This window comes from Saccopteryx bilineata, chromosome 5 (assembly GCF_036850765.1).
Source record: "Saccopteryx bilineata isolate mSacBil1 chromosome 5, mSacBil1_pri_phased_curated, whole genome shotgun sequence".
Lineage (NCBI taxonomy): Eukaryota > Metazoa > Chordata > Mammalia > Chiroptera > Emballonuridae > Saccopteryx > Saccopteryx bilineata.
In genome coordinates, this window is record NC_089494.1 from 145953884 (window position 1) to 145981328 (window position 27445).

Genomic DNA, 27445 nt, shown 5'->3' on the forward strand with positions numbered 1-27445 from the left:
TAGAAGGTAATATAATGTAGTAATATTTTACATTGTTCTAATAAACCATAGATCCAGAGAATTCTACCTTTTTTTAAATTAAATTTAATGCAGTGACATTGATAAATCAGGGTACATATGTTGAGAGAAAACATCTCTAGATTATTTTGACATTTGATTGTGCTGTATACCCCTCCCCCAAAGTTAAATTGTCTTCTGTCACCTTCTATCTGGTTTTCTTTATGCCCATCCCCTCCCCCAACCCCTCTGTCCTTCTTCACCCCATCCCCCCTCCCCCAACCCCCACCCCTGTTGCCATCACACTCTTGTTCATGTCTCTGAGTCTCATTTTTATGTCCCTTCTATGTATGGATTCATCTTAGTTTTTTTCTGATTTACTTATTTCACTCCGTATAATGTTGTCAAGGTCCATCCATGTTATTGTAAATGATCCAATGTCATCATTTCTTATGGCTGAGTAGTATTCCATAGTATATATGTACCAAAACTTTTTAATCCACTCGTCCTCTGACGGACACTTGGGCTGTTTCCAGATCTTCGCTATTGTGAACAATGCTGCCACAAACCTACGGGTGCATTTCTCCTTTTCGAGCCGTTCTATGGTGTCTTTGGGGTATATTCCTAAAAGTGGGATAGCTGGGTCAAAAGGCAGTTCGATTTTCAGTTTTTTGAGGAATCTCCATACTGTTTTCCACAGTGGTTGCACCAGTCTGCATTCCCACCAGCAGTGCAGGAGGGTTCCCTTTTCTCCACATCCTCGCCAGCACTTATTCTGTGTTGTTTTGTTGATAAGCGCCATTCTGACTGGTGTGAGGTGATATCTCATTGTGGTTTTAATTTGCATTTCTCTAATGATTAGTGATGTTGAGCATTTTTTCATATGCCTATTGGCCATCTGTATGTCCTCTTTGGAGAAGTGTCTATTCATCTCTTTTGCCCATTTTTGATTGGATTGTTTGTCTTCCTGGTGTTGAGTTTTACAAGTTCTTTATAAATTTTAGTTATTAACCCCTTATCAGACGTATTATCAAATATGTTCTCCCATTGTGTAGTTTGTCTTTTTATTCTGTTCTTGTTGTCTTTAGCTGTGCAAAAGCTTTTTTGATATAGTTCCATTTGTTTATCCTGTCTTTTATTTCACTTCCCCGTGGAGATAAATCAGCAAATATATTGCTCCGAGAGATGTCCGAGAGCTTACTGCCTATGTTTTCTTCTAAGATGCTTATGGTTTCATGGCCTACATTTAAGTCTTTTATCCATTTTGAGTTTATTTTTGTGAGTGGTATAAGCTGGTGATCTACTTTCATTTTTTTGCAGGTAGCTGTCCAATTTTCCCAACACCATTTGTTGAAGAGGCTGTCTTTACTCCATTGTATTTCCTTACCTCCTTTGTCAAATATCAGTTGTCCATAGGACTGTGGGTTTATTTCTGGGTTCTCTGTTCTGTTCCATTGGTCTATATGCCTGTTCTTATGCCAGTACCAGGCTGTTTTGAGTACAACAGCCTTATAGTATAACTTGATATCAGGAAGTGTGATACCTCCCACTTTATTCTTCTTTTTTAAGATTGCTGAGGCTATTCGTGTTCTCTTTTGGTTCCATATAAATTTTTGGAATATATGGTCTATATCTTTGAAGTATGTCATTGGTATTTTAATTGGTATTGCATTGAATTTATAAATTGTTTTGGGTAATATAGACATTTTAATGATGTTTATTCTTCCTAACCATGAGCACGGTATATGCTTCCACTTGTTTGTATCTTCCTTGATTTCTTTTATCAATGCTTTTTAATTTTCTGAGTACAAGTCTTTAGTCTCCTTGGTTAAGTTTATTCCTAGTACTTTATTTTTTGGTTGTAATTGTGAAGGGGATTGTTTCCTTAATTTCTCTTTCTGACTGTTCCTTGTTGGTATAAAAAATGCCTCTGATTTCTGAGTATTGATTTTATATCCTGCCACTTTGCTGAATTCATTTATCAGGTCCAGTAGCTTTTTGACTGAGACTTTAGAGTTTTTTATATACAATATCATATCATCTGCAAATAATGATAGTTTTACTTCTTCTTTTCCAACTTGAATGCCTTTTATTTCTTCTTCTTGTCTGATTGCTGTGGCTAGGACTTCCAAGACCATGTTAAGTAAGAGTGGTGAAAAGGGGCACCCCTGCCTTGTTCCTGATCTTAAGGGTATTGCTTTTAATTTTTTCCCATTGAGTATGATGTTGGCTGTGGGTTTGTTATAAATGGCTTTTATCATGTTGAGGTATGTTCCCTGTATTCCCACTTTGCTGAGAGTTTTGATCATGAATTGGTACTGGATTTTATCAAATGCTTTTTCTGCATCTATTGAAATTATCATATGGTTTTTCTCCTTCTTTTTGTTTATATGATGAATCACATTGATTGATTTACGAATATTGTACCAGCCTTGCCTCCTCAGAATAAATCCCACTTGATCATAGTGTATGATTTTTTCCATATATTGTTGGATCCGGTTTGCTAATATTTTGTTGAGGATTTTAGCATCTATATTCATCAGAGATATTGGCCTATAATTTTCTTTCTTTGTGTTGTCTTTGCCTGGTTTTGGAATCAGAATTATGCTCGTCTCATAAAAGGAGCTTGGAAGTCTTCCTTCCTCTTGGATTTTTTGAAATAGCTTGAGAAGGACAGGAGTTAGTTCTTCTTTGAATATTTGGTAGAATTCCGTTGTGAAGCCATCGGGCCCCGGACTTTTCTTTGTTGTGAGTTTTTTGATAACTGTTTCAATCTCATTTGTTGTAATCGGTCTGTTTAGGTTTTCTGATTCTTCCAGATTGATTTTTGGAAGATTGTATGTTTCAAGGAATTTGTCCATTCCATCTAGGTTGTCTAGTTTTTTGGCATACAGTTCTTCATAGTATGTTCTTACAATATTTTGTATTTCTGTTGTGTCAGTTGTTATTTCTCCACTCTCATTTCTAATTTTATTTGAGTCCTCTCTCTCTTTTTCTTGGTGAGTCTGGTGAAAGGTTCATCAATCTTGTTTACCTTTTCAAAGAACCAGCTCCTGGTTTCATTGATCCTCTGTATTGTTTCTTTAGCTCCTATGTCATTTATTTCTGCTCTGATCTTTATTATTTCCTTCCTTCTACTACATTTGGGCTTTACTTGCTGTTCTTTTTCTAATTCTTTTAGATGCAGGGTTAAGTTGTTTATTTGAGCTTTTTCTAGCTTCTGAAAGTGTGCCTGTAGTGCTATGAACTTCCCTCTCAGCACTGCTTTTGCTGTGTCCGATAAATTTTGAGTTGTTGTATGCTCATTGTCATTCGTTTCTAGGAATTTTTTTATTTCAAAAATTGATCTCATTTTTAATCCATTCATTATTTAACAGCCTGCTATTTAGTTTCCATATGTTTGAGAATTTTTGAGCTTTTCTGCTGTGATTCATTTCTAGTTTCATGCTGTTGTGATTGGAGAAAGTGCTTGATATGATTTCAGTCTTCTTAAATTTGTTGAGAACACTTTTGTGCTCTAACATGGGGTCTATCCTAGAGAATGTACCATGAACAATTGAAAAGAATGTATATTCTGCTGCTTTAGGGTGAAAGGTTCTGAAGATATCTATTAAATCGAGTTGATCTAATGTGTCCTTTAAGTCTGCTGTTTCTTTGTTAATTTGCTTTCTTGAGGGTCTATCTAGTGATGTTAGTGGGGTATTGAAATCCCCTACTATTATAGTATTACTGTTGATCTCACCCTTTAAATCCATCAAAGTCTGTTTTATATATTTGGGTGCTCTTATATTAGGTGCATAGATATTTATAATAGTTATATCTTCCTGTTGGATTACTCCCTTTATCATTATGCAGTGGCCTTCTTTATCTCTTACTATATCCTTTGTTTTAAAGTCCAATTTGTCTGATATAAGTATTGCTACCCCAGCTTTTTTTTCATTTCCGTTTCCATGAAATGTTTTTTTCCATCCTTTTACCTTCAATCTATGTGTGTCTTTTGTTCTAAGGTGTTTCTCTTGTAGACAACATATGTATGGGTCCTGTTTTCTTATCCACGCAGCTACCCTATGTCTTTTGATTGGATCATTTAATCCATTTACATTTAAGGTTATTATTGATATGTAGTTGTTCATTGCCATTTTCTTCTTTAAAGGTGTATTCCTTTTTTTTTGTTATATTCTTTTCCCACTTTGATCTGTTTACAACACCCCTCTTAACATTTCCTGCAGCATTGGTTTGGTTGTAATGAATTCCTTGAGTTGTTTTTTGTCTGGGAAGCTTTATATTTCTCCTTCGATTTTAAACGATAGCCTTGCTGGATAAAGTAGTCTTGGTTGTAGGTTCTTGTTCTGCATTACTTTGAATATTTCTTGCCATTCCCTTCTGGCCTCAAGTGTTTCTGTTGAGAAGTCAGATGTCATCCTTATGGGGGCTCCTTTGTAGGTGATAACTTTTTTTCTCTTGCAGCTTTTAATATTTTCTCTTTATTGCTTAGCTTTGGTATTTTAATTATGATATGTCTTGGTGTAGGTTTCTTTGGGTTTCTCTTTAATGGAGTCCTCTGTGCTTTTTGACTTGTGAGAGTTTCTCTTGCATTAATTTAGGGAAATTTTCAGCTGTGATATGATTGAAGAACACCTCTATTCTTTGTTCCTTTTCTTCTTCTTCAGGAACCCCTATGATGCGGATGTTATTTCTCTTCATGTTGTCACAGAGCTCTCTAAGAGTTTCCTCTGACTTTTTGAGTCTCTTTTCTGTTTTCTTCTCTGTTTCATGCCTTCATTCCAGTTGTCCTCTAACTCGCTGATTCGATCCTCTGCTCTATCTATCCTGTTTTTAATTCCTTCCATTGTGGTCTTTATTTCTGATATTGTATTTGTCATCTCCGACTGATTCATTTTTATACTTGCTATTTCTTTATTTAGGTGTTTATAGTGACCATCCATTGTTGTTCTAAGATCCCTAAGCATCCTTACAATCATTATTTTGAACTCTGCATTTGGAAGTTTGATTATTTCCATATCACTCAGTTCGTCTCCTGAAGGTTTCATTTGGATTGCACTTTTATGTCTTCTCATTTTTGGTGTTTTGTTTGTAGATTTGGTTGAGTCTAGGCTTGGTGTTGTCTGCCTCCAGTTTTCAGTTGTGTTATTTCTAGGTCTTCTTGGGTTGGTATCAGCTATTATTTGTAATCCACTTTCGGATTTGGGCATCTTTGAAAGTCTTGATTTGTTTGTTTTCTTAACAGGTGATAGTCTTGTTAACTGATCTCAGCAGGGGGCTTCCTTGAAACTGTATCCAGGAATGCTGTGGGTGCAACCTGAGACTCTGAAAGTCTCTTCCTCCATAGCCTTGCTATATGCCAACAATGAAATATTAGAAAATGAACTCAAAAAAATAATCCCCTTCACGATTGCAACAAAAAAAATAAAATACCTAGGAATAAACATAACAAAGAATGTAAAGGACCTATATAAAGAAAACTACAAGGCATTGCTAAGAGAAATAGAAAAAGACACAATGAGATGGAAAAATATTCCTTGTTCTTGGATAGGAAGAATAAATATAATCAAAATGGCCATATTACCCAAAGCAATATACAAATTTAATGCAATTCCCATCAAAATTCCTATGACATTTTTTAAAGAAATGGAACAAAAAATCATCAGATTTATATGGAACTATAAAAAACCCCGAATAGCCAAAGAAATCCTAAGGAAAAAGAATGAAGCTGGGGGCATTACAATACCTGACTTTAAACTATATTATAGGGCCATGATAATCAAAACTGCATGGTATTGGCAGAAAAATAGACACTCAGACCAATGGAACAGAATAGAAAGCCCAGAAATAAAACCACGTATATATGGTCAAATAATCTTTGATAAAGGGGCCAACAACACACAATGGAGAAAAGAAAGCCTCTTCAACAAATAGTGTTGGGAAAACTGGAAAGCCACATGCAAAAGAATGAAACTCGACTACAGCCTGTCCCCGTGTACTAAAATTAATTCAAAATGGATCAAAGACCTAAATATAAGATCTGAAACAATAAAGTACATAGAAGAAGACATAGGTACTAAACTCATGGATCTGGGTTTTAAAGAACATTTTATGAACATGACTCCAATGGCAAGAGAAGTGAAGGCAAAGATAAATGAATGGGACTACATCAGAATTAAAAGTTTTTGCTCAGCAAGAGAAACTGATATCAAAATAAACAGACAGCCAACTAAATGGGAACTGATATTTTCAAACGACAGCTCAGATAAAAGCCTAATATCCAAAATTTACAAAGAACTCATAGAACTCAACAACAAACAAACAAACAATCCAATAAAAAAATGGGAAGAGGACATGAACAGACACTTCTCCCAGGAAGAAATACAAATGGCCAACAGATATATGAAAAGATGCTCAGCTTCATTAGTTATTAGAGAAATGCAGATCAAGACTACAATGAGATACCACCTCACCCCTGTTAGATTAGCTATTATCAACAAGACGGGTAATAACAAATGTTGGAGAGGCTGTGGAGAAAAAGGAACCCTCATACACTGTTGGTGGGAATGTAAAGTAGTACAACCATTATGGAGGAAAGTATGGTGGTTCCTCAAAAAACTGCAAATAGAACTACCTTATGACCCAGCAATCCCTCTACTGGGTATATATCCCAAAACCTCAGAATCATTGATACGTAAAGACACATGTAGCCCCATGTTCATAGCAGCACTGTTCACAGTGGCCAAGACATGGAAACAACCAAAAAGCCCTTCAATAGAAGATTGGATAAAGAAGATGTGGCACATATACACTATGGAATACTACTCAGCCATAAGAAATGATGACATTAGATCATTTATAGCAAAATGGTGGGATTTTGATAACATTATACGGAGTGAAATAAGTAAATCAGAAAAAAACAAGAACTACATGATTTCATACATTGGTGGAACATAAAAACGAGACTAAGAGACATGGACAAGAGTGTGGTGGTTACCAGGGGTGGGGGGAGGGAGGACGCAGGAGGGAGGGAGGGAGAGATTTAGGGGGAGGGGGAGGGGCACAGAGAACTAGATAGAGGGTGGCGGAGGACAATCTGACTCTGGGCGAGGGGTATGCAACATAATTTAATGAGAAGATAACCTAGACATGTTTTCTTTGAATATATGTACCCTGAATTATTAATGTCATCCCATTAACATTAATAAAAATTTATTAAAAAAAAAAAATGAAAGTCTCTTCCACCAACTAATATCACTGAAGGCAGGGCTTTTTCTCAGCTTCAGTAGGGGGAGGTGTATCTCAGATCTCCATGGAGACCTGAGTTACTGCCCCTCCTCCCACTTCTTGTTTTCAGCTGTGTCTTGTTGTGCTAATTGGAGCTGGATAGATGTCCAGAGATCTCTGATCTGGAAGTACTTCAGCTCTGTTTTGTGAAAGGTTCAGTCCCTCCCCCAGCTATAGCCGCCTCCAGCACGAATGAGTCAGCTTTTTTAGTTCGTTTCCTGCATTCCTTAGCCCCTCACAGTCTGTCCCTCTCCCTGACCTTTCCCCTTGGGAGATAAGCTGGTCTTTTCAACGCACCTTGCTCCCTGGTCGCCAGGTAAGTGGCTGTGAGCAGTAGGTTCTACTCTTTTTCCCTCTGTGAAATCCTCTCTGGGCTCTCAGCCTCACACACACCCCCCCCCCCGTTCCTGTAAGCAGAGGAGGTTCATGCCCTCCCTACCAGGTTTGTTGTGGCTTCTTCTTTGCTCCATGGTTTTTGAGAGCTGTTCTTGCAGTTCAGAGTTGGTTTTTCATGCTGATTTTTCCTAAATTGATTTGTATTCTAGTTTGGTGGTGAGAGCTGTGCGTCTGTGCGTCTGCCTACTCCACTGCCATCTTGGACCTTTCTCTGAGAATTCTACATTTTATCATTAGGTATAAACATAAAATTCTCACTTGTTAAATTTCACTCTAAATCTGTGTCTCTGCAGCCAGAAGGCAACTTTCACTCTATGCAAAAATATTATGGGGTAGCAATTATCTTTGTCATTATTGAATTCTCTCTAGCATGAAAAGCCTTAGAAAGACCTAAGTCCTTCTCTTATGGTTTCTCCAAACAACTGAAGAACTCTGGTTTTAGTTCATGTGTTTCTACATTTGTTGTCTGTATACAGCATTAGTAGCATCTAAAAGATATGTATATTGCTTTAATTTTTATTACTGCTTTGTTTGTAATTCATTTCTCAAACATTGATTACTATGTTCTGTATAATGATATTTTATTGATCGTAAGATTGCAAAAATATTGTGTACTGCTATCTCATCTCAGGGCTCCATAGTCTATTTTACTAACTATTATTAGTGCCAACATGAAGTTAGGAAAGAATATAAATGGGACAAGAGCCCAAATAGAAGCAGTAAGACACCTTTAGATTTTAAGGAAAGGGTTTTTCTTTTAAAAATTTCTTCCTGAAAGAAATGCTATTTTACTGCACCAGTATCGATATCTTTCTTCGAAAGAATTCTGTTCATTACTAGAATCCTTCACTGTTCTTGGTTGTGCTTTATTTATTTTTGTTGCTGTTGCATCATCAAAGGCAGTTTGCTACAGATGGGTCCAGTCATGTGATCCTTCCATCCTTTTTCCTGGCACAAACACACTTTGGCTCTGGTCTTTGAAATTCCTGTACCAATGCTAAACTCTCAACATGTCTTTCAAGTTACGGGTTTTAACCCAGTCCTGGTAAAGAAAAAAAGGCAATAACACTCTGCCTTTGAAGACTGGAGAAGGATATGATGAATTATCAAAATCTTCTTTGTGGACTACTGACAAGCCACGATGATAGTGAAAATATCTTAGATAATATTTTTAATTATACTAACTGAATGGGATACACAGAACATGTTAACCAGAATAGTAATTAATTATTGTTATACTTGGTCCAATGTGCAAACATAAAATGTATTTATTTCTTACACTCTTCAGTGTGTAAAACTTTTGAAGATTCTCTAGCCCTGGAGTAATTAGCCAGGGACACCGTAATTATAGGCTTTGTGTCTATGACTAACTTATTTCACTGTGGCCTTAACCACAGTTAAAAATGCCCTCTTGACATTGCTTGTCCTGTTCTATTGTACAATGACCTCCAGTGATTAGGTATTACTTTTTTATTCCCTATTTAAGTTAGTGAGTTTGTTGTTTTTTTAAAAATATTGATTGATTTTATAGAGAGGGGGGAGAGAGCAAGTGAGAGAAGCAGCACTTCGCAGCTCCATTTACTTATGCATCCACTGGTTGACTTGTGTGTGCCTTACCAATAGTTACATCCACACCCTTGGCATATTGGGATGACAATCTAACCAGCTGAGCCACTGGTTTTTAAACCAAGCTCTGGCCACTTTTATTAAAGAACAATTTTGCATGATTCACTTTCCACCAGTCTGTTCTGGCATGCTTTTAATGATATCAGAATCACCTGGACTAATGACAGCCAGTGTGCATACTCTGCAGTATGTTCTACACGCTCTGCCCAATTCAATCTTATTGCCATTGTAGTGATGGACTCCAGTCTTGGCTAACATGGCATAGTACTCTATTTCAGATTTCCTCAAAGCTGGACAGTTGTTGGCAAAGATGACCAGTTTTGTTTTGCCTTGTCTGATCATCTTCAGAGTCTGCTTGTGTAACCCAGCACATACTTTTCATTTTTCATAACAAGTTGGAGCCTAGAGTTGATTGACTATCAACTTTTTCATCTTCTTTGTGGCCATCATCTTCTTGTTTTAGAGGGGGATTGGCTCCCAAACAAGAACAACTGCTAAGATGACTGGGGAGCCCAGTCAGTGAGTTTCTTACAAGTTCCAAAGCCAGCATTATAGTGTCAGTCCTTAGAACCAAAATGTATCAGAAAACATAGGTTCAAATATTGATTCTCATTAGCAGTATTTGTGAAACATAGTGTGTAACAAATTTTAGGTTTAAAACACACACGCACATATACATACACACACAAGCAATAGAAACATCTATGGTGACAGAAAAAGATAACAACAGATATATAAATTTAGTTTTTCCATTTACAGTGAATGTAACACAGATATATTTCTGATTATCAAAATTAATGCAGAGTAAGGACCTCATATTCAACATATTAAACAAAATCAAAAGCTTCTTTTCAGAGTGACTTGGAGAAAATATCTCCTTGTCCACCAACTAAAAAAATGTATTATTCAATTCCTAAAGTTATACTAAAAGTAGTTAAGTTGAAATATATAATCTTTTAAAAATTTTTCAGTATAGAATCTTCTGGCCCTGGCCAGTTGGCTCAGTGGTAGAGCATTGGCCCTGCATGTAGATGTTTCAGGTTCAGTTCTTGGTCAGGGCACACAGGAGAAGCACCCATCTGCTTCTCCAACCCTCCCCCTCTTGCCTCTCTCTCTCTCTCTCTCTTTCTCTCTCTCTCTCTTTCTCTTTCTCTTCCCTTCCTGCATACATGGCTTGATTGGAGCAAGTTGGCTGGAGGTACTGAGGATGGCTACATGGCCTACTCCTTGGTGCTAAGAAAAAACTTGGTTGCTGAGCAACAGAGCAACAGCCCGGATGGGCAGAACATGATCCCCCAGTGGGCAGGCCAGGTGGATCCTGGTCCAGGCACATGCAGAAGTCTGTCTCTCTGCCTCCCCTCCTCTCACTGAATAATAATAATAATAATAATAATAATAATAATAATAATACTAAAAGAATCTTCTAAAACATGGTATTTATGCTTGAAAGTAATATGTATGTGTGTGTGGAGGGGATTGGTGTGTATTTTATTTATTTACTAGCTAGGTAGCTGAACATACTTATTTCTTATGCATAGCTATAATGATAGTTTATCAGTATAGTTATTTATGGAGATCTATGTTTATGCTGAAAGTTTGCATTCTTTGTGATGATAATATTTATAAGAATTTATGAACATAAAGTTGTTATGACCTTTCATAGGTAAATCTATTCGCCGTAAAAGATATTAATCCAGAGGACAAGGGATTGTATGTGTTTGCTGTTACAAACTTAGTGTCAGGTACAGCAAAAATTTGTCAAAAGATAAGAAAATGGCCTGACTAGGTGGTGGCGCAGTGGATAGAATGTCGAACTGGGATGCAGGAGACCCAGGTTCAAGACCCGGAGGTCGCCGGCTTGAGCGCGGGCTCATCTGGTTTGAGCAAAGCTCACCAGCTTGGACCCAAGGTCACTGGCTCAAGCAAGGTGTTACTCGGTCTGCTGTAGCCCACAATCAAGGCACATATGAGAAAGCAATCAATGAACAACTAAGATGTCGCAATGAAAAACTAATCATTGATGCTTGTCATCTCTCTCTGTTCCTGTCTGTCTGTCCCTATCTATCCCTCTCTCTGACTCTCTATCTCTGTAAAAAAAAAAAAAAAAAGATAAGAAAGTGGTGTTTTTCTACATCAGATATTTATATAATGTGATATATAATGCAATATATAGCATATTAGATATATAAGATATATGCACACACATATTGTTATTCTGAATTGTGAAATCTACAGTTGACACTGCAGTGAAGTAATGAATAAAAATAGAACATAACTACACATGACATACACAAAAATAAAGTATATCAGTTTAGGAAAACCATATTTTATTAATGAAGCATATTTTTAAAGTATATTCCACCCCTTTAAAATATTACCTATGCTTAAGATAAAATTTTAGATATTTCTGCTTGTATAAAGTATTATAGTAAGGTTAATAAACAAGTTAATTTACAAGTAAATTTGTTCCACTGATTAGAGTTGATACTGTACTTATTTTATAGTTTATATTTGCCCTTCTATATTTATGATAGTTGAATTCAATACATTTTAAGCATCAAATAGTTTAAGCATCATCATATTATGTGTCATAAAAAATATAAAAGTGTGACCTGACATTTCAACCACTCTGAGAAATAGAAAGTGCTATATACATGAAGCTATTATAAAAATAAGGAACTTAAAGAGCATGCACCAAAATCAAAGTTTAATTGGCATGCTAAAATTATTAGAAATCCAATTCATTAAGCAGTTTGATGTGATACAAGAAACAAAACAGCAGACATTTAAACTATACGAAAGGACAAAATACCATAAGGCATTGCAAAGAGAGCAATAGAGGCAAAGATCAGTCCTGAGGTCATCAAGTATTTTACAGGCAGCACAGAGACAGAAGAATTGGAAAAGGATATGAAAAGGAGACATAATAGTTAAAAGAAAACCACGAAGGTCTGGTCTCCCATAGCCAAAATATTAAGACAGTGTTTCTGTGTAGGGATGGCCACAGATGTCAAATACTGCTGAGCAGCCAAACAATTAGCACACAGAAAAGTGTTAATTGGCTTTGGTGGGATGAAACTGGTACCCTTTACAAGAGAAGATTCAGCGGAGTCTTGAGAGTTGAATACAAGTTGACTGAGGAGTGAATACAAGTTGGAGAAGTGAGAGCAAGAATAACTACTTTTTAATATATTTTATGGTGAATGGGAAGGCCAGTAAAGAGGTGGTAACTGAAGCAAGAAATGAGATAGATGTAAGATTTTTAGAAGATGTTTGCATAAGGCAATGAAAAAGTGAACTAAAAACAGAAGAGAAGGGGTATCATAAAGGAAGCAAGCATGGGAGAATGGAAGAGGGGTCACAATACAGAGCACATACAGCTGCGCCCGGACAAGTAAGAGATGAGGATGCAGAGTTGATTTGTGCCGGTGTGATGAGAATAATATGCAAGGATTACAGGTTTGAATTTTATTTTTTAAGCTGGAAATGAGAAACTGCTGAATATATAAGAGCAAAAAAGAACTGTTAGAATTTATATCAATAAAGATAAGTTGGTAGTGATTATCAGGATATGCCTGTAGCAGGCAACCTCTATAATAGCCCCTAATCTCCCTCTACAAGCTGGTATTCACTGACTTCTGGCCTGTATTCAGACTTCTGGCCTGAGAAATCTTCGTAGACCTTTGCACATTAAATAGTGCTAGTCTATGTAACCAGTAGGTAATTGTGGAAATGACAGGTGTGACTTCTGAAGCTAGGTTGTATAGACATTCTGACTTCTGCCTTGCTCCCTTGGGCGTATTGATTGACACACAGTTTGTTAATAAACATGCAAGTAGTTTGTTTTCAACCAGCACTTTCTCTTTACAAACATAGTTTTTTGTTTTTTTGTTGTTGTTTTTTTTTACAGAGAGAGAGAGTCAGAAAGTCAGAGAAAGGGACAGACAGGGACAGTTAGGAAGGAATGGAGAGAGATGAGAAGCATCAATTATCAGTTTTTCGTTGTGGCACTTCAGTTGTTCATTGATTGTTTTCTCATATGTGTCTTGACTGTGGGGCTACAGCAGACCGAGTAACCCCTTGCTCAAGCCAGAGACCTTGAGTCCAAGCTGCTGAGCTTTTGTGTTTTTTTTTTTTTTTTTTTTTTTTTTGCTCAAACCAGATGAGTCCGCACTCAAGTTGGTGACCTCAGGGTCTCGAACCTGGGTCCTCCGCATCTCAGTCTGATGCTCTATCCACTGCACCACCGCCTGGTCAGGCAAACAACATAATTTGTTTATATCCAGAAACAACCTACAAAACTGCTCTTACTTATATTTTTTCTAAAGCCCATTTCATTTATTAAATAAATATTTAAGTGCCTCTCTATCAAGCCCAATTCTTAATGCTTGGAATTAGTCTGTGAACAAAACAGACAAAAACTCTAATCACTTCAAAATGGTTTATTGCCCAGAGATCTTAATGACCATAATCACACCCTTTTCTATTGGCAGTATTACACATAGTATTCTACATTACCCCTATTAAATATGAAAACTATCTTAGGATATTTTTTAAAAAATATTTATTTTGTGGAAGGTTGTAGAAATGACCTATTCTCTAGAATCTATTTCTTAAAAGAGCACATTTATAAATCTAAAAATATCTAACTATTAAAATTGGTAATTTGTATATGTCCTATTTTTTAAAATCCTGCTTTCCTATCTAGTCTACATGTAGAAATGACTTGTGATTGCTATTTATCATATTTAAATATGCTAATTAACTCAATTAGCTCTAAAGACAGTATAATAATACATTATTTATGAAAATATAAATCATCTTAACTAACAGATTCTCAAAAATTGAAGTTATATATTTAAATTATTGATTTTGTCTAATAACTCAGAAGGGGGAATTCCAATACCATTAGCTATATTTTCAAAAGTTTACATAAACAATTGTCATTTAAATGAATATGGATCTTATACCGATCTGGAGGCATGAGCAATGCCCAAAGAGAAAAATCCTTTTATGGCTGTATCTTATTAGTAGGTGTATTTAGCTCACTGACAGTCTATCTGGGTGGCTATTGAGGCACTTATTATCTCTACCCAAGTCCTGTCCACCCTTCGCTGCTCCTGTAGGACATCCTTTAAGTTTAGCTGTTTGACACAGAGGACTGGGCAAGCCTCCCTTGATGCCCACAGTACCTGATCTGGAGGTCTTCTACCCATTCCAATCCTATGTCTTTGGTTTTAAAGATATGATGTAATATTTTTATGTCTATAGTACTTCATGACTAATGCCTTAACAGCAGGTTACTAAAGCCTCCATACTATCTTAAGTCCTGTGATTTACTTAGTTTATATCTCTGTGCTTAAAGAACTCAAACATGGGACTGGGAAGTACTGGGAATCTGAGTTTCTTTGGAGGGACACCTGACAATTAAAGAGGCAGTGACATCAGTGTGAAGACCTAGGACTCTGAGCTCAGATATCTTCTGGCTAGACTGAGTTTTAGCCAGAGACACAAAGCAGAACAAACCAACAAATACATAAAAGAGAAAAGGAAAAGACTGATAAGTAAGAAGGGATCCTCCGCTGAGGGAGAAAACAAAAAGATAAGAAAACTGTAACAACAAAAAAATGAAAAAGCCTGACCAGGCTGTGGCGCAGTAGATAGAGCATTGGTCTGGATGCGGAGGACCCAGGCTTGAAACCCCAAGGTCACCAGCTTGAGTAAAGACTCATCTGGTTTGAGCAAGGCTCACCAGCTTGAGCACAAGGTTGCTGACTTGAGCAAGGGGTCACTTGATCTGCTGTAGCCCCCTGGTCAAGGCATATATGAGAAAGCAATTAATGAACAAGTAAGGTACTGCAACGAAGAAGAACTGATGCTTCTCATCTTTCTCCCTTCCTGTCTGTCTGTCCCTATCTGTTCTTATCCCTGTCTCTCTCTGTCTCTGTCTCTGTCTCTGTCTCTCTCTCTCTCTCTCACACACACACACACACAAAAGAAAAAAAATAGAAAAAAAACTATAATAAAGTAGGATAGGCAAAATGAATTCAAGGGAGAATAAAATGTAATTTTAACCCTGAAGAATTAGGGAAATCAGACAGTTAGAAAAGTTTGGTGCTTTCAAATAAAAGTATTTGCTTCAATTATAATGCAAATAAATAAAAAAATAAATAAAATGAACATAAACAGTGCTGTGGGCAATATACCAATCCCAAGGGAGTGAGGGGAAAAAGGTTTAAAATATAATAAACAGAAAAGTACAATAAATGTTCAAGAACTTTGAAATTTCCCATGAATTTTCTTTAGCCTTCACATCTCTCCATCTCTTTCATCATTCCAAAAATAAATTTAATATTTTTCAACTTCTAATATCCTGAAGTATATCAAAAGACCCATTTTACTCAGGGTATATTTTTCATTTGGTTTAGTTATCTCTGAACACATTTAAAAACCTTTGTATCTACTGAAGAAGATTTTGCCTGTTTAATGTACTTAATTATATTTTGGTGTTTAAAAGAAAGAAAAAACTGTGTTTTATACCTATTATTTTAATTTCAGAGCTAGAGCTACATTACAGTTTCAGTAGGGTTCTATATATTCAGCTGCTTTAGGTGATTGCTTGGAAAATAAATCATTCACACATTTCGGGCTGTTTATGATTGATAGGGGACAGTTTGGCTGGCAGGCAAAAGTTATAGCACTGTATATTCAAAATACTCCCTGCTTGCTTTATGTTTATGTAAAAAACCTAAGCATTTATAAAATTTCCAAGAACTGTTCCCCAACTGACCAGAACATTGCTAACCTATGAAATTTGGGGGGAATAAGTAACTCAGATGATGCTGATTACAATACTGATTACCAGTAGCTGTCATTAAGGCCTCCTTACATTTCCCTACATGCTGAAATGATGGTTACATCCTCTCTCCCAAATTTCACTCCTTTCTGAGAGTGAATATGAAACTTTCCCATCTTCCAACTCCAACGTCTTTCTGGCCATAGCTGCATGATTCAAATTATAAGTTGTGTGTCTGTAAGCAATAAAACACAACCAAAACTAATTCATCAGCTTCTTCCCCTAAATGAAATGGATCCTCTTCTGGACTTCCCTTACTTTCTAGTTACAATTTTTATACCAATCATTCAAATTAAAAACTTAAAGTTTTTATACCTATTTTTCCCAATTCCAAGTCACAAACCACTTAACAATGTGTTTTTAAAATATTATCACATAGTTTCCATCCTATTTGTGACAAAATGGTTTATCAATTATTACTTTAAGACAGTTTTAAATTATACATGAATGGATTTACTCTTTCTCGTGCATTCTATGTGCTACCATTATAACAACTTTCTGGAAAAAGTGTAGAGATTATTTATTGAGAAGTTTGATTATGGAACATAATATGTTATCATATGAAAGTCTGTGGGGTCCAAAACTAGCAGACCTTTACCAGAAAACTATTAAATTATTTACTACATGTAAAAATAAATTGAACTTGGAAAGAATGAGAAGCAACAATGAGGAAAGAAATTGGCAAACAACTAAAAAAACAAAACAAAACCATTTACTGGCTGTATGGTGAAACAAGAGAATAATGTTTTCTAAAATGTTTCTAATATATTTTTTCATGATTAAGAGAAAGAGTCCAATTAATTTGTGTCCAATAAATAAATATAAATTTATTACATAATTTTCTTTTTTTTTTCAAGTGAGAGGAGGGGAGATAGAGAGATAGACTTCCACATGCATCCCGATTGGGATCCACCTGGCAGCCCCCATCTGGGGCTGATGCTCTGCCAATCTGGGGCTATGCTCACAACTGAGCTATTTTTAACACCTGAGGTGGAAGCTCCACAGAGCCATTCTCAGCACCCTGGCTGATGCACTCGAACCAATGGAGTCATGGCCCCAGGAATGGGGGGGTGGAGAGAGAGAAAGAAGAAAGAGAAAGGGTAGGGGTGGAGAAGCGAATGGTCTCCTCCCCTGTGTGCCCTGACTGGGAATCAACCCATCCACATGTGGGGTTGATACTCTATCCACTTAGCCAACCGGCCAGGGCACTATATAAAAAATTATGACTGAAGAAAATCGGTCAAGATCAATTCAATAGAAAGCAGGAAATTGGCCAAAGAAACATAAGGAAAGCAGGTAAACTGAGTAGTAGTATTATTAGAGTGCTATCGTGCTTTCCCTGGGAACATAAATCTATCAAAGTCTCAGTCACAAATTTGAAGTATTATTACAAAATGATAAAATGGTAAAGGCATCTTTCAAAATGCTGGTGTATAATTATTAATAGCTCTCAAATTTCAAAATTATTTAGTAGTAGTTGTTCACTCTTATTGAGGGTTATGAAGTCAGTCTTTAAGTCTTTGACTCTTGGTTCTTCACTTTTCAAATGGAGTTATAACTATTTCATAATACTTCTGAGAGACTTATAACACAACAGGTATATGGTGTCCCTGTATATAGAACATAAACCATAGAACGATAGTGTTTACCATCACTATCTTTTCAAATATTTAAATCCAGGTGCATCAAGTGAGTTCAAGATATAAGAATACAGGCCCTGGCCGGTTGGCTCAGCGGTAGAGCATCGGCCTGGCGTGCGGGGGACCCGGGTTCGATTCCCGGCCAGGGCACATAGGAGAAGCGCCCATTTGCTTCTCCACCTCCCCCCTCCTTCCTCTCTGTCTCTCTCTTCCCCTCCCACAGCCAAGGCTCCATTGGAGCAAAGATGGACCGGGCGCTGGGTGCCCCAGGCGCTAAAGTGGCTCTGGCCGTGGCAGAGCGACGCCCCGGAGGGGCAGAGCATTGCCCCCTGGTGGGCAGAGCGTCGCCTCTGGCCGGGGCAGAGCATTGCCCCCTGGTGGGCAGAGCATCGCCTCTGGTGGGCGTGCCGGGTGGATCCCGGTCGGGCGCATGCGGGAGTCTGTCTGACTATCTCTCCCCGTTTCCAGCTTCAGAAGAAGAAAAAAAAGATATAAGAATACAATTATCTTCTAAAATACATTATATAGTAATGCCTCTTTTTCTTTTCTGTAAAATGAAATGCTTGATCTACATAGTAATATCGTAATTTAGTGTTCTCAATGCACGGTCCTCACTTAACAGTACTATGAGAAGGAAAAGTGACTCACAACTCATGAATTCTCTAAAGATAAGTCAGATTTTCACGGAGAAAAATGACAAGATATAAACTTGGGAGTGACACAACCTTTCAGTCTTATGGTGGCTCAGTCAGCCTGGTGGCTTATTTCCTGTGTAGGTTTGCCATTTTCACTGTGAGTTCATCATTTCCAGATTGTGTGTGTCCAGTTGTGACTGTGTCCCGTAAGCCTTCAAGTTCAGCCCTAAAGGTAAAAGTTGACCTATATTTGTTCTAATACTAATTTCATAGCCCAGTATGTCTTGCCACGAAGACCATATTTCCCACTGAAGCACTTTTAAAAATTGGGGTTTCAAGTTATTTCAGAGATATTTCAGCCCCCCACAAGACTCCTGAAAGATGTCAAACATTTTTATTTTTATTCCTTGCTCGTTGATAGAGTTTTTCCAGTACAATTATTGATTGATTGATTCAATTGTGAGGGTAATTTAAATGAGCCAAACTCATTTGCTCTTCTTTAAAAGGGTAGACTCTGTTCTAAAATTTTTAATATGGTTGTGTATTATGCAATTTATTATGCAATGATCAATGTGTAAAGATATCAGAAAATGTGTAACATTCAGTTCTCCTACAAAGCTCATACTCTTTTTTTTTTTAAAAAAGTCCTTAACACAGTTCTCTAACTGAATATAAAAACATAAATTAAATTAAATGTTCCATAAAACACTCCAAATGACTCTTATGCTTAACAAATTCTAAGAAAGTGCTAATGTCCCTGGTGGGTTGCCTGCTAGATGTTGAAGGAAAGCTGTGTGTCGCATTTGTATATCTCTAAATCCTACAACTTCAGAGGCAGCCTGATGGGAGGTTACGAGCTTGAATCTTGGAGTTGGGCTGTCTAGATTTCTATTCTAGCTCAACCACTTACTAACTTTAGCAAGTTATGATTACTCTGCAACTTAGTTACTCATTTGATTAAGATCCTAATAATAATAAGAGTATAATACAGTTATTATAAGAATAAAACTAAAAACACTGTATCGTATTTAGTTAAAAGAATGTTTAATAGAAAAGATGAATAAGACTTGGCTACCATTCATTGTTTCATTGCTTAATGCCCTTATCTATTGTCAATGACATGTTAGGTGATATTTGGGCAATGCTGGTATTAGAGAGCCCTTAGCAGCAGCAGCTGTATCTATTCATAAACCTACTTATTTTAAATGAGCTGTTCACATACTAATGTTGCTTAAAAGGGTGAGATGATGGAGCATAAATAGTATACTGTTTTCAGCTCAAATTTATACATTTAGGGTTGGCCTACACATCATCACAAACAATTGTTATAGCATAATTTGAAGACATTTGTCTTTCTTTTACTATTGCTAAGAGAATGGCCCAATATTCAAATTCATAATAGAAAAAAAAAAACTATTCAACACGATACCATACTAAATCATGTACTGAGTTGGCAATTTTCTGAAAATGAAATTGTAATACATTTACCAAAAAAAAAAAGCCCAGTGAAGAGAGAGCATTAATGAACCAAACTTGGGGAAAAAAACCTTATGGTCAAATAACTTATCAAGAGAGACTATGTTGCTAGGAAACATTAAATCAAGAAGATTAATTTGTATGTTCTTTTATACAAATTCCATTTTTGACAGTGTGTGTTCAAGTTTGTAACCGCTAAACTATCCTACAAGCAAAATGCAATTCTTAGACTTAAATTAATCATCTATGTGTTGCATCATGCAACATTTATTCCCACTGTGCCTGGCTTAAAGTAGGTCCTAATTAAACACAGGAAGGAAGGATGGAAGGAAAGAAGAAAGGAAGGAAGGAAGGAAGGCAAGAAGGGAGGGAGGGACAGAAGGAGGAAGGAAGAAAGGAAGGGATAAGGGAGAGAGAGGGAGCAGTTCACTAGTTCCTGTCTGCTCCACTATCCCTGAGTTTATTTCCTGAAGTGCACAGTGTTCACACTTAGTTGATTTAATTTTGATTTCCAAAGGTTGGGTGAGCTGTACTATGTAATTCTTTTGATTTGAAATACTTGACTATGACCTCCGCTATAGCCCAAAATATGAATTATTTTACCTAGACTTTAAAGTAGTGAAAAAAGTGTCTGTTTTCTAATGTTGACACTCATGAAGACTGCTTTGAGGTTTCTTTAGAGTGATTTGTAATGAGGTAAAAAATAATCTAAACTGAACTTGGTAGAAAATATTAAAAATCATTTATCATACAGCTAAAATCTAAAACTTGACGTGGGCTGATATAGATAATATGAAAAACAGAAAGTGTGAAAATAATACATTTGGAAATAAGAATTTCTGGAATAAGGGTAAAATTCAGTAGAAGCTAGAAATAGCCAGGGATATTATCTGTGTATTAATGACAAGACATGGCTTGAACAGAAACAGAGCAAGCTACCAATTCACTAAAATATGTATTATCATAAACTAAGATTATTATGTTCCATTTGTAGCAAAATCTGGAAGTACAGATTCTACAAAGCTAAATATGACATAATAATTATGAAGAAGGCGAACTTTCAGATTGTATAAATTGCAGAGAAACTTAAGCTGGGTAGAGATGAAATGAAACCATCACTGGGATTTAAATGTAAAATGTGATTATTTTTAAACTGCTTGTTTTGAAGTAATTATAGAATCACATACAGTTTTAAGAAATAATACAGCAACAAAACTCTTTACCCAGTTCCCCCAGTATTAATGTCTTATAAAACCACAGTAAATACCATCTTTAGGACACTGACAATAATACAGAACCTTTCATGGGAACCACTTCTTTCTGTCATTGTCTTCTTAGAGCTACACAAACTTCTACCCAAATTTCATCTCCTCCTTTGCTCGTTAACAACTGACAATCTGTTATTCATTTTATATAATTTTGCTATTGCCAGAATACTATATAAATGGAATCATACAGTTCATAAACTTTTGGGACCATCTTTCACTCAGCATTATTCTCTAAAGTCTGCCAGGTTGCTACTATATCAATAATTTATTCTTTTTTATTGCTGGGTTAGCATTCCATGGTAAGGATATACCATGATTCATTTAACCATTCACCCCCTGACAGGAAAATGGGTTGTTTCTAGTTTTGGACTGTAACAAATAATAGGGATATAAACATTTGTGTACAAATTGTTGTATGAACATGTCTTCCTTCCTCTGGGATGAATACCTGACAGTTCAATGACTAGATTTTATGTTAGTTGCATGTTTAGTTTTTGTTTGTTTTTAAGAAACTGCCAAATTGTATTCCAGAGTGGATTCTCCACTTTACATTATTTCAGCAATATATGAATGACCCAGTGTCTCTACATGTTTTTCAGCTTTTGGTGTCAACATTCTTTATTTTTACTCTAGCCCGATACATAGCTGTGTCGTGATATTTTGTTGTAGATTTAACTTGTGTTTCCCTAATAGCTAATAATGTTAAAAACCTTTTTATAATTTTTTTTGCCACCTGTCTTTTTTCCATTATCTAATTAAGTAGCATGTTTAATTTTTTATTTTTTTGTAGTGACAGAGACAGAGAAAATCAGAGAGAGGGACAGACAGAAAGGGAGAGAGATGAGAAACATCAATTCTTCATTGTGGCTCCTTAGTTGTTCATTTATTGCTTTCTCATATGTGCCTTGATGGGGGCTATAGCAGACCGAGTGATCCCTTGCTCAAGTCAGCGACCTTGGGCTCAAGCTGGTGAGCCTTGCTCAAACCAGATGAACCTGCGCTCAAGGTGGCGACCTTGAGGTCTCAAACCTGGTCCTTCACATCCCAGTCTGACGCTCTATCCACTGCACCACCACCTGGTCAGGCTGTTTAATTGTTTAATATTTTATTTTTCAATGCATTTTACTAACCTATGATTTTCACTGTTTGAACACATTACACATTATTTAGTGGAGTCTATGCATTAGAAGGAAGGACTGTGATTCCTTGAATAGAAAACAGAAAGTTTGATATTTGTTTTTTCCTTTTGTGCTACAGGAATAGTCAGTCACTCTCCTATAGACTGATATTTGGGTTGCCTCTAGCTTAGAGCTTTTATAAAATGTTAAAAAATGTTAATGACTTCTGGTTGGGCAGATAAAATATATTATGCTCACTTTGTTAAAGATGGCGCTGCCCATGAGGAAGCCTGTTGCCCAGATGATTGCTTGGGATGGGTGTGATTATGTTAATATGTGTTGGGGGAGGGCTTTTGCACCAAAAGGTTTTAAAAGGAAGAGAGATCACATTGTTCCAGAGAAGGAATGATTATGTTCTAGAGAAGCCCATGCTGTAGGAGAGCAGAGAAAGGCCATGTGGAGGAGAGGAGAAGCAGCCAAGATGGAGGAATGCTGAGTTAGAAGCCAGTTTTTTGCAAAGTTTGTGCAGAGAGAAGGAGATGGGGGACAGAAGTGAATAAGGCTGGTGAGCTAGAAACCTTTGATTCTAGGAAACTCGGATAAGTCAATAGCTTTTCGAGCACTGAATGAGTGGGTTTTGGATCCCAGTGTATGCTTTTACTTGCCTGCTGGGTGCAAGCTAGGATTAAAGCTAATGGCCCACCAGTTCCTGGCTCTGTTGTTTCATTACCATCTGTCCAAATCTAATGTGAACCTGCATGGGCCAGGCGGCTGTGATGGTGGCCGTGGCTACTGGCTTTATACTTCTGAACACACAACAAAGTACAGTATTTCTCAGAAAATACACAGAGGAAAAATATAGCTGGATAACAGGATTATGGATAGCTTCAATTTACTTACTACTGCCAAGTTATTTTTCAGAATTATTATACCAATTTACATTCCCACTCCCAAACTGTATAAAAGATTTTATTGCTTATTGTACATTCTTGGAAATACTTGGTATTTCCTTTAAAATGTTTGCTCAACCACCGGGTATAAAATAATATCTGCTTGTATTTTGATTTGCATAATCTTGATTCCTAATTACAGTGGCAAAGCATCTTTACATGTTCAGTGACCATTTATTTGTACTTTCTTAAAGGTGGATCACCTTTTTGTGTCTTTTGCTCATGTGGCTATGCTTTAGCAATTTTTAGAGGTCTTTATTTATAGAGAAAATATTGTATAGTGTTAAAAGTGCAGATTCTAGAACTTAAATGTTGAGTTAATCCAGGCTCATGTCAAGCCAGAGTCCAGGATGGATATAATCCATACCAGAGGGGAGGGATCCCCTTTCATCATTTGATGGGAGGACTCCTCATTTACAAAGCTAAATGTGTGTTTGGAGGTAGAAGGTGGGTACATGGTTTGTACATGGAAATCTGACAGAATCATCTAAAATCATATCAATTGTTAGATTAGCCTCTTCAATTTAGTGCTTTTATGGAGAACTGGCTCTTTGCCGGCAAACTGTGGGCTTTGTATCCCTCCCCCTCCTGGACAGAGCTACTAAATGGGTTTTCTGTGGCACTATGTCATGTTAATCCTCCTTTATCTGTGAGATATGGTGACTCTTTGAACATTTGTCATGTGAGAGAAGAGGAATGATGTTTTTCTAATGGGTTATGTTGACATATCTCAATGCTCTTCCTTTTCTTTAAAACAAACATCTTAATTTTATCTGAGTATTTATTTGTCCTGAATAACCCACCCCATGACAGCATTCTGCATTTTTTATATTATCTCTTAAATGACAGACATCCTCAGCCAGGTCATGGGAAGCAAACAATAACAGCTTGTGTTCGAAGCCTAATGCCTGACAGAATCTCTTCATGGCTCAGCTATCAGTGAACACAGGCACAAAGTACTATGCACAGCATCCAAATAGACAATGTGTGAGAACAAACAAGATAATGAGTTCTGGCATCAAAGAGAAGGACACTTAAATGGAAACAATACCAGATCTTCCAATTAGAATAGTAAAGAATTATCCATTTTTAGATGATACATATTTAAATACAGTTAAATTTATTTTTTAACAAAAATACATATTCTGAATGTTACTTTTTCCTTTTCCTATGCTCACTTTTCATTAGCAATTAATAAAAAAAAATGACCTAAAACTTGTTAAATGCTTTATAGTTTTTGAAGTTCACTCACCCACTATTATAGCATTTGATGATCCTAAAACTATTTTAACTCATATTATGACCATCTTTTTTAAGAGTAAGAGAGAGGATAAGTTATAGATGCTAAGCGATTTGCCCCAGGTCATGAATAATAAGTGGTTGAGCTGGGACTTAAATATAAATCTCTCTGTTTCTGGTTGCATGTCCAATGATCTGTCATTTCCAGAAGCCTACTGTAGTATTCTTTCTGCCGGCCCCAAATCCCACATTTTAGGAAATGAGTTGATTAAGGTCACTGCTTCTTATGATTGTTCTGACAAAAAAATAATAATAATAGAGAGGCAAGTACCTTATAATTTTACTTATCTGTGGAATCTAATAAACAAAATGAATTGACAAGCAAAATAAAGATAGACTCATACATAGAGAACCCCTGGGGGCAGGGGGAAACTGGGTGAGAGAGGTAGAGAAGGTGAGAGCAAAAAAGGACAAAAAATAAAGAAGCTTATGGATAGAGACAACTGTGTGGTGACTGCTGAGAGGAGGGAAGGTGAAGAGGGTGTGGGGCATAAATGGTGATGGAAGAAGATTTCACTGGAGGGGGCAGTGAACACACAATACAGCGTACAGAGATGTGCTATAGAGTTGCACATCTGAAATATGTATAATTATGTTAACTATTATGACTCTGATATATTTAATAAAGAAAGGAAGAAATACATCGAAGGTTAAGATCAGTTACAATGTTTTGGGGTGGTGTTATCTGAAGCAGGAGTCTATTTTGTACTGGAAGTATAGGTCATGTGAATCCTTGAAAAGTTCAAGGGTCAAAGTGAAGCAAAGGAGTAAGACTGGGAACTACTTTTGTTTCTTTTCCTAAATACTAAAATTCTATTAGATAGAACTCTTCTGTAAAATCTTGCAGACATGTAAGCCTGGGGTTGGTAGTTTTCTGTTAATGGATTGACTCAAAAGGAAATGTGGTTTTCTTTCTTCATTGAAAATAGCAAGGAAATTGTAGCAGGGTATCAAGCCAAGGGTCTCAGAGCCCCAGACAGCAACTGGAACAAAACAATCAATGGCTAGAAATATATGCAAGTAAAAGTACACACTGCTGAGAAGCAGTTTCTTGATAACTCAGTGGTGAATGATAAAATAATTTCAAAATATGAGATAATGGTGACCTTCAAAGGGGTAGAAAAGATGGTCCTTCTTGTTGAACATTAATTTCTATAAAAGTAGTGATTTTGTTCTTACAGTTCCTTCTACATTCTACTAGTTTTCATTTCTTTCATCAAAAATAACAAGGAAATGTTTCATGATTTCTTATAAAATTAAAAAATATTAAAAAAATTAAATAATGTTAATATATGCAAAAGACTACTACTGCCTTACTTCAAATTGCAGATTTTTCCACACAGCCCTTTTACAAGATTTATTTTTTGGTCTCGTATGAAATACCTTTTGAATAAAATGCTAATTATCTTATTGGATACATATATAGACCTTTTATTTACATGAATATACTTATAGAATATTACAAGAAAAAATTATTAAATTTGCTTTCTGTTCTCTGTGCATATAATTTTATTTATTTTCAGAGCAGTTATCATATATGAGAAGGTACAGGTAGAGAAATTGAGTTCTTTGTCTTGTATAATGATTTTGATTCTACCAATTCATTGCAGTTATTAAATTTAACAAACTTTTACAAAGTTCTGACTTATAAATGAATTAATTTACATTATGTGTGTACAAAATAAAATGTAATATGGAGCTTTGTTCCTCAGAGATCTATGAAAACTAAGTGAAGCTATGGTCGGTCATCTGTCAGTCATTTGGAACCATGCACTGCCATGTAGTTGGTTCTAGTTCACTGACTTACTATGTTTGCCTTCAAAATGTTTTTTTAAAAATTTAATAGTACCTCACCTATGCAGTATAAGCCCAATTATATGTCTAGAAAGTTTGAAGGGAAAAAATGGGAGATTTTCAAGTAAGTAGGATATAGCAAAAAAAAATCTGATTTGAAATACAAGGTAGTACATCTTGACTAAAGATACATTATCTAGAAAAGAATTATCTGTACATCCAGGTCAATACTGTGTATTTAATCATTTCACAAAATATAAAAACATTTTTCAAGTACTGAGATAACTGTTTAAAGGTGTTGTATGAGTTTTTTCAAGTGAGGTGTATTACTGCATGCATAGAGTAGTAACAAGAAAGCCTAAGTGCACTCTAACTATATATCTGTAAAAATAAAACTGTTCATAACCTCTCCACATCTAAGTAAATAAATAAAAAAGTGTTTTTATTCAGTGAGAAGAGGGCAGGCAGAGACAGACTCCCACATGTGCTCTGACTGGGATCTACCTGGAAAGCCCACTAGGGGTAATATTCAGCCCATCTGGGGCATTGCTCTATTGCTCAGCAACCAAGCTCTTCTTAGTGCCTGAGGCAGAGGGCTATGGAACCATCCTCAGTGCCTGGGGCCAACTCACTCCAATCGAGCCATGGCTGCAGGATGGAGAGAGAGAGAGAGAGAGAGACAGAGAGAGAAGTGAGAGAGAGAGGAGTGGAGAGGCAGATGGTCATTTCTCCTGTGTGCCCTGACTGGGAATCGAACCTGGGACATCCACACACAGGGTCAACATGCTACCACTGAGCCAACTGGCCAGGATCAACAATAAAAATTTTTTAAAATATGCATTTTTGCATTCCCATTATATTCTGTGCTCATGAAGAGAGAGGATTTTAAAAATTCTTCTAATTTTGACATTTTTTTCTTAATTTATCTTCTAGTTTGACATTTTTTGAAAAAAATAACTCAAAAGGAATAAAATTGCTTTTCAATAGCTTAGCTTGTTTAATGCCATTTGGAGTATCATTTTCTACTTTGAAATTTATGTGCCTGTGTATGTATGCATGTTCTTTTAACCAGAAAGAAAAGTTAGCTCTGATCCAAACGA

At 36.4% G+C, this 27445-nt stretch overlaps 1 protein-coding gene and 1 pseudogene across 6 annotated transcripts in view; both read right to left on the reverse strand.

Moving 5' to 3' along the window:
- Positions 1 to 27445, reverse strand: part of MALRD1 (MAM and LDL receptor class A domain containing 1) — a 794026-nt gene that overhangs the window by 323085 nt on the left and 443496 nt on the right. The gene's annotated exons all lie outside the window — the stretch shown is intronic.
- Positions 9412 to 9759, reverse strand: LOC136338591 (large ribosomal subunit protein eL30 pseudogene; annotated as a pseudogene).